At 42.6% G+C, this 13,323-nt stretch overlaps 1 protein-coding gene across 1 annotated transcript in view; it reads right to left on the bottom strand.

The window, feature by feature from the left end:
• gpr157 (G protein-coupled receptor 157) overlaps positions 1 to 12,642 on the bottom strand; it is a 161,064-nt gene extending 148,422 nt beyond the window's left edge. The window contains exon 1 of the mRNA XM_059638026.1: positions 12,542 to 12,642. The gene's annotated coding sequence lies outside the window, so the exon portion shown is untranslated. The remainder of the gene's footprint in view (positions 1 to 12,541) is intronic.
• Positions 12,643 to 13,323: the final 681 nt, after the last annotated feature.

Below are 13,323 nucleotides of genomic sequence, written 5' to 3'. Positions count from 1 at the left end.
ATTTATTCCAGAACCCTCAGCCCATCCCCCTCTCTGATGAAGGGTCTAGGCCCAAAACGTCAGCTTTTGTGCTCCTGAGATGCTGCTTGGCCTGCTGTGTTCATCCAGCTCCACACTTTGTTATCTTGGATTCTCCAGCATCTGCAGTTCCCATTATCTCTGATCACAGCTGTGAAACGTTTCTGGGAGTAGATTCAATTCTAATGCGTAGGGGCGAGGCCGTGGTGAAGTCACTAGCAAAATCAATAGAACCCCGGGTTAATGTTCTGGGGATGTCTGTTCAAATCCCATCACGGCAGGTGGCAAAATCTGAATTCAGGAATAAATAGAACAATAAATCCCAAAGCGGGCATTCGGGACATGATGTGCACAATGGTGAAATGGACCCAGTTCCCCACCGTTACAGTAATCTTCAAAATGAACACCATTTCTGAAGAAGGGTCCAGGCCCAAAACGTCAGCTTTCCTGCTCCTCTGATGCTGCTTGGCCTGATGTGTTCATCCAGCTCTATACTGTGTTACCTCAGATTCTCCAGCATCTGCAGTTCCTACTATCTCAGGAATAAAACACAGTGTGGTTTCTTTTTAAACAAAGCCAGCCGATAGTCATGAAAATCCATTTGGTTCATAAATGTTATTTGGAGAAGCAAATCTCCCTGAATCTGGACTATGCGTGACTCCAGGCCCATAGTAATGTTCGGTCTCCTAGCTGCCCTGTAGGCAATAAATGCTGGCCTACCCAGTGACCCCACATGCCATGAGTGAATAAAAAAAACAATTCTAAAGAGGAATTGAATAAATACTGAAAAAAGGAAACATTTTGAAAATTTCTGTAACTGTGGGGAACTGGGTCCATTTCAACATTGTGCACATCATGTCCTGAATGCCTCCTTTGGGGTTTACTGTTCTATTTATTTATCAATTGTCAGAAACTCATGCCTCAAGATTTCTGCTTCCTCACAACTGCGGCTTTCAAAAAACCCAAAAAGGATGCAGAACCTTCCAGCTCGAATTTTAATCGGTCGGCAAATTGGAGTTCAGAACAAGTGAAAACTGCCAACTGCTTCTCCATTTTCTTGCACCGACTTTTAAAACAACAAAAAAAAGGTAGAGATTTAAGTAGTTTCCTTCCAACTTATCACACTCCTGCAGTTTTTAGGTGTTCATTCAAAGAGCCAATGCATGCAGAATGGGTCAAATCTCTCCTCCTATATTGTATTCTTCTCTGCAGCCTGTTCAACTGAGTTGAAATTTTGCAGGGATGCCTTTTTATAGCAGCACCCCGGAACGTTATGTTAATAGAATGTGCTTGCTTAGTTAGATTTTGCCTGTGAGTCAGACGGGGACTCTGCTACATGCTAAAGTTTCGGTGCAGGTCTGCAGGAGTGCTACGAGATCATCTCAAAATTTACAACCACGTCTTGTCCACCTACTCAGCTGGAAGTCAAATACACAAACACACAAATTAGGAGCACAAGTAGCCCGTTCAATAAGATCACAACAGGATGGGCTGAATGGCCTCTTTCTGCACTGTAGAACTTCAGTGATTCAATGATCCAATTGTGGCCTCAACTCCACATTCCTATCTGTTTCCGATAACCTCCGACTCCCTACCTCAGTAACGTGGGATTTTATTTTGTAGCAGAGCAAAGACATCTTATTGGCTAACATTCTTCCCTCAACTTCACCCCCACCCCCAAAGGAAAAATAACCAGCCATTCAGCTAATGCTACACCCAAGATCACAGTGCAGTGCTTATCCACAAACTGAACGCTTTATTAATAATCATTATTAATAATAAGGGGTTAAGCCACAACAGAAACACAAGATGGAGATTTAGAGCATAGAACAATACAGCGCAGAACAGGCCCTTCGGTCCTCAATGTTGTGCCAACCTGTGCACTAATCTAAGCCCCTCCCCCTGCACTATCCCATCATTATCCATATGCTTATCCAAGGACTGTTTAAATGCCCCTCATGTAGCTGAGTTAACTACATTGGCAGGCAGGGCGTTCCATGCCCTTACCACTCTGAGTAAAGAAACTGCCCTGACATCTGTCTTAAATCTATCACCCCTCAATTTGTAGCTATGCCCCCTTGTACAAGCTGATGTCATCATCCTCTTCATCATCCACCCTATCTAATCCTCTGATCATCTTATATGTCTCTATTAAAACCCCTCTTCGCCTTCTTCTTTCCAATGAGAACAGACCCAAGTCCCTCAGCCTTTCTTCATAGGGCCTTTGCTCCAGACCAGGCAACATCCTGGTAAATCTCCTCTGCAACTTTTCCAATGCTTCCAATTCCTTCCTGTAACGGGACGACCAGGGCTGCACGCAATATTCCAAGTGAGGCCGCACTAGTGTTTTGTACAGTTGCAGCATGACATCACAGCGCCGGAACTCAATCCCTCTATCAATAAGACTGAACACACCATAAGCCTTCTTAACAGCACTATCAACCTGGGTGGCAACTTTCAGGGATCTATGTACATGGACACCAAGATCCCTCTGCACATCTACACTACCAAGAATCTTTCCATTGATCCGGTATTCTGCCTTCCTATTATTCCTCCCAAAGTGAATCACCTCACATTTATCCGTATTAAATGCCATTTGCGTCCTTTCAGCCCAATTCTGCAGTTTATCCAAGTCTCCCTGCAGCCTGCAACATTCTTCCACACTGTCCACTACTCCACCGACTTTAGTGTCATCTGCAAACTTACTAACCCATCCACCTATGCCTGCATCCAAGTCATTTATAAAAATGACAAACAGCAGTGGTCTTAAAACAGATCCTTGAGGCACACCACGAGTAATCGGACTCCAGGCTGAATATTTTCCATCAACCACCACTCGTTGCCTTCTTACAGAAGGCCAGTTTCTAATCCAAACTGCTAAAACTCCCTCAATCCCATGCCTCTGTATTTTCTCCAATAACCTACCATGTGGAACCTTATCAAAGGCTTTACTGAAGTCCATGTACACCATGTCAACTGCTATACCCTCATCCACATGCTTGGTCACCTTCTTCAAAAACCCAATGAGGTTTGAGAGACATGACCTCCCCTTGACGAATCCATGCTGACTATCTCCAATCAAATTGTTGCTTGCTAGATGATTATAAATCTTACAATCCTTTCCAAAAAACTTTTCCTGCAACAGACGTAAGGCTCACTGGTCTATAATTACCTGGGTCATGTCTATTGCCCTTCTTGAACAAGGGCACAACATCTGCAATCCTCCAGTCCTCTGGTACTAAACCAGTCGACAATGATGACTCAAAAATCAAGGCCAAAGGCTCTGCCATCTCCTCCCTAGCCTCCCAGAGAATCCTCAGTAAAATGCCATCCGGCCCAGGGGATTTATCTACCTTCACACCTTGTAGAATTGATAACACCTCCTCCTTACTAACCTCAATCCTTTCAATTCTAGAAGCCCGTAGTTCAGTCTTCTCCTCTACAATATTCTCCTTTTCCTGAGTGAAAACAGATGAGAAATCAAGATTTCAACACCTCCCCTTCACTATAGCCCACCCCAGCTTTGCTGAATGTTCACACTTCTATAAAGAAACACAGTGAGACCGTGCCTGCAGTTATGGTCTCCTCATTTTAAAAAGGAGGGCAGACTTAATTTGGCAGCAGCTCAGAAAAGGTTCACTTGGCCAATTCCTGGGATGGGAAGGGTTATCTTGAGAACGTGTTGGGCTGACACACAATGGAGTTTAGAAGAATAGGAGGTAATCTTACTGCAACACTTGAGGGCCACTGAAAGAACATTTCCTTTTATGGGGGAAATCTGAAACTGGGGATCACAGTCTTGAAACAAGAAATCTTGACAGAAATGAGGAGGAATTTATTCTCTTGGTCAGTCACTAATCTTTGGAGCTCTCTTCCACAGAAGCAGCAGAGGCCCAGTCATTGAGCATGCTCAGGCCGAGTTGGGCAGATTCTGGGTTGATAAGAGTTGATGCTTATTGGAGTTAAACTCAAAAAACAGACAGCCAGGATCCTACTGAATGGAACCCAAGGTAAAAAATGCAGCACACACTGTTACACAGGGAGGATATGTCACTTACAGAGGTTCATCACAATTCAAGAATGGAGAAAGCCAAACTGCAATTAAGAATTGACCAGGAGGGATGGTGTCAGTGGAAGATGAAGGCTAACTTTTAATTTCTGCACCTCAGTTGGTTTGAGGCCTCTGCAGACATGGGCAGGAATGGGCCCAGGCATAACTTCACTCTGCTAAGTCTAAAAAAGGCACATAATACTGTTCACAAAGCCGTCTTATACCAGATAGTGACCAGTTCCTCAAAAAAAATTAGATAAAGGGCAGTCCTATCCCCAAAACAAAAGAGAAAAAAACCCACTTACTTCCATAGTGATCTTGGTCTCGAAAGCTCCATATCTTCAAAATCCACATTGTATTGTGGGAGAAAATTAACGACATGTTAGTACTGAGCTACTCAGTCACAAATTGATTGTAATCTTTCCCAAAGAGGCCAGTAAAGTGGGTTAATCCCGCTGTTAATTACTGTACCTATCCTTGGCTGGGAATGAAGCCACAAGGAAGAATTTTATAACTAACGTGCACGTTCGCAAGTTTTCAACACAGAGTCAGTGCAAAGGAATACAAAGCAGGCTTTCTGTGACACAGGAGCTACCAGGAGCATTTCACAATGACTTCCTGAACAGATTTTGCAATAGCATCGCACCATATATAGGGCAGAACCTACCCATGGGTGGGCAATCTTATCGAGTTAGAGTGCCCTGTGGAGAAAAACAAATGTCATTTTTGTCCAGTTTCGGTGGGGGCGGGGGGGGGGGGGGGGGGGGGGAAGAGGTTGCATCATTCTCAACAGCTGACTTTATGGCATGGTGTTGAGATTCTGGGAGAAAGATGCCTCATTAAAAAGACTGATCCGTACTATTCTACATCTAGCAATTCCTGACGTTACTGTCTTGCAGCAAATAAATGTGGAATGATATTCCTGATTTCAGCCATAGCTGTTACTTTGAGACGAATAAAAGCTCCAAAAACTACCCAGAGTGAGCTAGTAATTGTATTACAGTAGAATTTGTTTCATAAACAATATTTACCCCAATGAAAATAGAACCTGAAGTGACACAAAAGCTATTCGAAAAGGAGATGTTTGAATTATTAATTCAATACGCACTCAACTTAAATGGGTTCGAGGCTGTGCTAAGGTGAGATGTTGGAAATGTGACAGGATGTAAACAGTAAACTGTTTAACTAGCAAATGCTGCCCGCTATTGTCTGCATGGTGTATCAGCCCAGTTTTGGAACGAATAGATGACTGCAGCACAGGTTAGCAGGGGACCTTTTCTCAAAAAAAAAATTGTGTCACTCTTCCTCTCTAACTGTCTCTGCTTGAATACCACTCTCTTTCACACCATTTTCTGTTGGTTTTCTAAGCTTCATGGTCTGATTCACTCTTTTTTTAAAAAGCACTTTTCTCCAAGTATTCCTTCTACAGAACTATTACAGTCTCTCTCCTCTCTAACACACACAAAAAAAAACAACTCTTGGTACGTCTCCCCGAGTTCAGGTGATTTTCAGAAGCAATGCAACATCCCTCTTGGGTGATGCAAAAGATCTCATGGTACTGTTCTGAAAAAAGGTAAGGAAGTTATCCCTGGTGTCCTCTCTAACCTTTACCACTAGACCAATGGTAGGAAAAGAAATGATCGTGACTATGTGCTCTTTAAGGCATTTTGCTGTACACAATTTGGCTGCCGCGTTCCCAATATTACAAAATGGCTATATTTAAAAAAACCTAGTTTGGTTCATGTTATGAAAGGTGCGATGTAAGTTACTTCTCTGCTCTATTTCTCCTCCATATGCATTTTTGTGTCCCCACCCCCTACGTCTCTTACAACGTCCCTTGCATATGTCTGTCTTAGTCTTTATTGGTTTCTCACTGCTCCACACTCTCTCTGCCGGTCTTGTTCTCCCTTTCTTCCTATAGATCTCACACTATTCATATTCTCTCTGATCCCACACAGAGTCAGACACGAGATAGATTTTACAATCTTTTATGGACAAAATAGAGAAAAACTGTAAATTGTAACAAAATACGCTTGTAACAGAACAAGGCCAGCAAAAACACACAATTTGTTGACTTTGCAAATTGTGTCCACAATGGAATTCATTAATCAGCGACCTTACACTTTATCCTGGACTTATCTCTGGGGTCAGACTGGTCTGTACTGACGCACATTCCAAACATTATAAATAATTTAAGAAAGTTTTCTTGAACACTTTCAACTTTTGTTGCTTATTTAATTTGGGGAGATGGTTCGGTCAATTTTGAAAGCTATCTTATATAGTCACCTTGTTCTGAACCGTACTGTACTTGTCCTTTAGATATCAAAGTACACCAGTGCTCTTGTCACATGCATGGAAATGGACTATTTCTTTGTCAGGATGCCCAGGCTGCAAAGCAAGCTTCCTAATATGTAACCTTAGACTAAAAGTATTATGTAAGTCCTTCACCTAACAAACAAGGGGGAACAGCAACAGCAGCGACCATTCACATCTTTGCTCATCAATGTTGCTGCATCACTGTCAAATGACTGGGCCCCTTTCTACATGCACTGAATACTCACATCCTTCCTTTGAGAGCGAAATCTGCAAAATGGGGTCATGCGGGAGACATGACTTCTCTGTACTAGCCATCAACGCTCCCACAGAGAAGCAAGGCGACAACCAAAATGGGATTGACCCTAGGAGGAGAGATTAAGCTGTCTTTAATTTGCTGGGATTTAGAAGAATGAGAGTTTATTGAATTGAAGCATATCACTTCATCTAAGTGTCTGGACAGGATAGATATGGAGGAAATGTTTTCACCAGCTGAAGGATTGAGGATACAACGTAGGTCTCTAAATTAAGAATCAGCTGTTAATTTGATTTGATTTAGGACTGAAATGAGGAACTTCTCCACCTACAGAATTGTTCATCTTCGCCATTCACCGTTCCCGAGCTGCGGAGACGCCAACTTGTAAAGTCAAGACGCATGTCAATAGATCTTTGGTCTCTGAAGGGATTAAAGGATATGGGAAAGTGGAGTTAAGGCAGAGGGTGAGTCATGATCTTGCTGAGTGGTGAAGGTTTGGTAGGGTCAAAAAGCCTACTCCTGATGCCAAACAAAAATAAAGCCAAATACTGCTGATGGTGGTAATCTGAAAGAAAAACAAAAAGACTGGTGAAACCAAGTGGATCTCGCAGCATCTGTCAAGTCAAAATTCAACCGCTCTGAACAGGAGTCACATCAGACTTAACATTAACATGGTTACTCTCTCCATAGATGCTGCGACATCTGCTGAGTTTCTCCAGCACTTTCTTGTCTTTATTTCAACTCCTGGTTCTGTTCCTTTTCGTCTAATGCTCTCACATCATATCAGTTTATCGTCCCCATTACAAATGAATCCATTGATGCTGGCCTCCAAATCTCCAACTCAGGAGGAGAAGTGGCACACTGACCTTTCCTGAATCTGTCAGGAAAGGTTCCAAGTGCTTTGCATATCACCACGGTAACTTCTTGCTGCTCGTTTTCATCGCCTTTGTAACTCTTACCTTATGATAGTCAGCATCACTGGCTGGTCCAACATTGATTGCCCTGCCCCAGAGGGCAGTTAAGAATAAACCACATTTCTCTGGATAGTCCAGACAAAGATGGCAGATTTGCTTCCCAAAAAGAGCTTCAGTGAGTCCAGAGATAATGGGAACTGCAGGTGCTGGAGAATCCAAGATAACAAAGTCTGAAGCTGGATGAACACAGCAGGCCAAGCAGCATCTCAGGAGCACAAAAGCTGATGTTTTGGGCCTAGACCCTTCAGAGAGCTCTCTGATGAAGGGTCTAGGCCCGAAACGTCAGCTTTTGTGCTCCCGAGATGCTACTTGGCCTGCTGTGTTCATCCAGCTTCAGACTTTGTTATTTCACTGAGTCCAATTGGTTACTGACAATCAGTACTGAATATGTGCCCAACAGACTAATTTTTCAATTCCAGATGTTATATCAGATTCAAAACTTCAAATCCCCACCATGCCAGATGATGAATCCACATCCCCTGATCGTTAGCCTGGGATTATTCATGATATGATCACTACACCAACACCTCCCCATATCTATCTTGCTCAAGTTAAATACACAGAGAAAATGAAAAGGTTTTGCCACAGCCATTTAGCTTACAGGGCTTCTGTTGCAAGTCAAAACTCAAGGCAAAACACACACCCTGACTATTTTCCACTGTATGTACAAAATGGGCCAGTTTTGACATCAGTCCAATTGCTCATCCTAACACAAGTAATGAAGTCCGTTTGCCGAGTCACATCACTGGAGTACTAGAACTCACCAATACAAACAGCCATATGTGGACGCCAGCACAGTATTACATTTCAAGGCTCCTGATCTGTGCCTACAACACTGCCTAGATCAGGTGGAGAGATTGTTTCACTCAGAGGGTAATGCACAAAACAGAACACCATCTTCAACAAACCCTTCCCTGCTTCCCAATGACAACCCCTTCCAAAGCTGAATATGGGAATTACAGTAACTTGGCAAGGCTTGCAATCCAGTCAGGTCTCCTTGAAAAGGGATTTACGCAGCGCCTTTAAGGATACAGTCGCATTGCACAAAATAATTGTCCTTATACTTAATTACATTCAGAACTAAAAGGTGGGCAACTGACTTCAAGTAATCTAATCTCAATTGAACAGACAGCACTCAACATATTTTCTACCACTGCATCTGCAAAACTGCAGCCCACTTACATCATTGAAACAGAGCATGCATGGTTTTTGAAGAAAAGAAAATGTATGATGTATCTGCCTTCCTTTCCTGTTTCTGCATTGTGGCTCCAAATTTGGGAATGCAAAACCCTGCACAGGCTCCTCTGCAGCATAAGCCAATGCTGCTTTGCAGTCAGATACCATGAACACGCACCTCCCTCCCTCCCCCCTCAGCCAGCTCTCGACTTTGCTGCATTTCCAAAGAAAAACTGTCAATGCAGCATGCAGTGGTGCTCCTGGTCACCATCCTCTTCCAGACTGCAGCACACACTTTCCTGTGACTCCTGATGTCCTGCAACATGTTAACCAAACAACTGAAAGCTTTCCTTGTGCACGTAATTTCTCCAATGAAATAGGTGTAAGCATTTGGAGAGATTCAGTTAATTGTCCAGAATTGCATGCACCTATTAATCACTTAATACTGGACCACGGCTGTGTGACAAAATACAATATTACAAAACAAATAGTATAAGTGTAGTGCACTCTCCCCCCTTCAAGGGATATTAACAAGGTATAACAAATTGAGGTCTTTCGGAAAGGTGCATGCTGAGGGTGTCAGTTACAGTAAATTCTGAGCTACACTTCCTTTTCATCATAAAGCTTTCTTGAAAAATAAAGGTCACACGGCATATTCAATCTGTCTCACCTTGTGCATGGTCTCTTCTCAGCGAGCCAAGTCTCTCACTACAACTTTACCAGGCGTTGCTGGCCCATTTAGGGAGCAGGCTGCTTTAGCAACAAATCAAAAAGCGCCACAAACATCGATATTCCACTGTCACAGATTACATCTGCTGGACGCTAGATTGCGGTATACACCCTGTATATTAACATCATAGGAGATCTAAGGTGGAGGATGACCTACTGTAGGCCAAAAGGTGACATGGCCACAGCACATGTTTGGGACCTACTTCTGCAGATGAAATCTATTACTTACAAAGGGGCACCTGTACTCTTCCAACCGTATTAAACGATTTACTAGCACATTAAACGTAAACTAAGGCAATTCATTGTATAAAGTGCAACATTGGCATGGATTTTAAAATAAATTTCAAAAATGGTTACCTTTTATTTTCCTTTATAAATCATTAATGCATTGAAAAAAATTGAGGAAGTGGAACTTCGCAGAGACTGATTCTAAAATGTTCATCTTTTGGATCTTGCTTTTAAGATCGGGCAGTTTATTTTTAAAAGTCACTGTCTTTTTTACCCGCTTGATTACAATAAGGATTGAGAATCATTTCCATTTGTTAGAATGTAAAAAGGTATCAATTGTTTTTATAAAAAGTGCTCAGCAAGGTCAAGGCTGCTTGAAGATCGGAAGCTCAAAGGCATCATCTTCATGCAGCATTACTGACCTTCCTTCGACACAACAATCATTTCCCATCACACAATTTTGAAAAAAATAGGACATAAATGTTTAAAATGTCTCTGGTTGCCACTCTTCACACTAACAAAACCAGTTCTTTTGTTTTTAGATGGATACCTGAAATGAAATGTCTCGATATAACAAATTGCAAATTGATCCCGAGTACCCCCTTACACTTTAAGTGGGCAAATTAGGATAAATTCCCCACACTTGATAGATTTCCATAATGACAGGGATTTTCTCTGCCTTCATTTTCCCCGGCTTTATAGACCTGCATCCAAGGATAATGCAGCGTGATTGCTCTGGTCAAGAACAGGCAGTGGGGTGGCCAAGGTGCAACTGCCTTCTCAGCTGTATTCCCCACCCCCCCCCCCACCGGGGAATTCCCCCTCTCCCCCCACAGCACTAAGAATTGCCACTCAATATCGAATGGTGTCACAAGGTCAACTTCAGAAAAGGAACCACATGACACTTGAGGCCACTTCTGCTGGAGGATGGGCTCGTTTTAAAACAGCAACATTGGCAACATTGAGATGCTCGACCCACCCTTTCTTCCAAACCATTTCAGCAACTCCTTTTCACAGTACAACAAAAATGCATTAAATTCTGTTGTCCTCCAAGACGTGCCATGATCCATTATGTTGAGAGTTTGGGAGTGGCAAGGTGCCACTGTGCCATCTGCTGCAGCACTCCAGCATTTAGACACAGTACCTCCAAAAAAAAAAGTACCAATCCAAGGTTAGTGATGGCACGAAGAATGCTGTGCACCCACAGACTAGCACAGCAACAAAACAGATCTCATCAACTTTACAGGTCTGGCAAGCCTTCCTCAGACCTGCTGCGTTAACTCTGACTTCTCTCCACAGATGCTGCCAGACCTGCTGAGCTTTTCCAACAACTTCTGTTTTTGTTTCTAATTTCCAGCATCTGCAGTTCTTTTGGTTTTTTTAAAAATCAGAGATCTTGTTCTGTTTAAGAGTCCCTCGACATCTCTAACATCCTGTGAAGATGTTGGACAGCAAAAATGCACTTCAAACCATCTGGGGTGGAGATGACCTATTTAATGTTGAAAAATAAATTTTGAATCTAGCATTTGAGAGTTTGGTAAAACCAAAGGGGGCCCTCTCTGCACAACCGCTGGAATACATGCTTTCCAGAGCGCAGTCACCCATTGACCACTTGAAAATATTGCAATATCTTTCACACCTACACTATGCTGATAACAGTTAATGTTCTCAATGCATTTGTAGACATTTTCTCCCTATATTCTCCACTGAAAAGTTATTTTTAAAATTGTAAAAAAGGTGGAAGACACACAACTGCACACGTTTGAAAGACACTAGAACACTGTGCAGAATTAACCAAGTAACTTTGACTCCGAACCTTGCTGGGGCTGTAAGTCCATAAATGGGGCTGGGTCTCAGAGTGGGCATTACACAAACGTGTCAAACCCACAGTAGGCATACATACTTCTAACTAAAGAGGCCATTGTCTGCTGTGACCCTGAGATGGTACAATACCCACCGTGACTTCTCTAAAGCCTTTATAGAGTATGACCATATGTGCACAGACATGCTGACACACACACACACACAAAGAATGGAAACTTTGTAACTTCAAAATACCCAGTTTACACAGAGCAACAAGAGGTCAACTCTGCACCAAAGCATTTAGAGCCATCCTTTTTACTTCATGTGCTGACATTAGAGATTGTTTAATCAATGGCAATTTAAAGAAAAGACTTTGCTCAAAATGCAAAATTAAGAAGCTCGATAATGGAGATCCACCTTCGAATCGATACTTGAGGTTTCCTTGAATCTGAAACTTTGTACATCGACAGGGGACCCTGATTAAGAAAAAAAACAAGGGCATCAGCCCCCAGTCCCTATTACAATCCCTACCTCAATTGTTCAGCTGAACACTCCGAAACAAACCCCTAAAATAGAAAGCGTACCAATCTTTGATTTTTAATGCTAGCTAATTGCATCGGAAGCTAAAACCGTGTTAAGGTTAAGCGAAACATCAGGGGCAGTGGGGAGGTTAAAAAAAACTGTTATAAATGGATTAAGAGGGCTGCGTTGCTGCAAAGTTGTACGTTGAATATAGCTGAAGGATTTTCGAGATGCAGTATTAACAACAGTTGAATATTATCGCAGATACCACTGCCAATGGCAAAATTTAACCCGAATATTACAAAGAACGAGTGACAACATTAAAAAAGAATTTTTAGAAAAGAATAATCTTACATGAACGTCTGCATACACACTGTACAAGTAGGGAATTGGTTTTCAGGCAGTGCGATCCTTTGAAGGTCATTTGCAATAAAAGCATTTTAAGGTGTCCCAGAGAATAACGGTACTTACACATTCCCCTTAAGGCATCTTCACCATGCGCAGCTTTCAGGCTAGATGTGACCAAATCTGCACAGTTACCGCCAGCTCAGGCAACAAGCGCTCTGCTAACTTTTCTCCTTCAGACCAGGGGAAGCAGGTCCCACTGTCTGCAATGACTGGAGCCCTACAATATCAACCAGCCTCTCTTAAAGGGGCGGGCCACCAGCGAGAGAGCTGGAGGTTGACTTTTATTTTTGGTTTGGCCGAAATAAAAAAAAAAGAAACGAGCTGCAACTATCACCACTGGAGGGCAGAGGTGCCCTCTACAGCTGGAGCAATTATAATAGTTAAAAAGGAACATGTCAAGGCAATAATGCTGCACTCTCCTGTTTATAACCAGGCTTAACTGCAGCATTTTGTCTCTTTTTTTGTCCAAACAGCAGCCGTTTAAGTTTGGCATTGGGAGCAGAAGAGAACTTTACCTTTAACAAGGTCCCTTCAGGTAAAATGTGTTGAGGGGAGGAGAAAAAACCCTGACGTTGAGCAGTCACTGGAGACCAGGAAGAGTCTTAAAATGAAAATTTGCACGAATCTTTTGTAAGAAAAAAAATCACTGATAAAGAGTCGACGCTGCAGAAATATATTAAACAGACCCGTTTAGTTACGGTGAGGAATAAAAGAGCAGAAGAGGAAGTTGCCTGTGGTAGGAGCTCTGTTGCAGTTTGCTGGCGGTGAGACAGCGAAAATCCAGTTGCTGCTGTGCGGACGCCTGAAGGAGAACGATTTCGCAGTATGACAGAACCTTTCCTCTA

The sequence above is a fragment of the Stegostoma tigrinum genome, chromosome 28 (genome assembly GCF_030684315.1).
Source record: "Stegostoma tigrinum isolate sSteTig4 chromosome 28, sSteTig4.hap1, whole genome shotgun sequence".
NCBI classification, from domain to species: domain Eukaryota; kingdom Metazoa; phylum Chordata; class Chondrichthyes; order Orectolobiformes; family Stegostomatidae; genus Stegostoma; species Stegostoma tigrinum.
The sequence above is the reverse complement of the archived record's forward strand: the minus strand, read 5'-3'. Positions and strand labels throughout refer to the sequence as shown.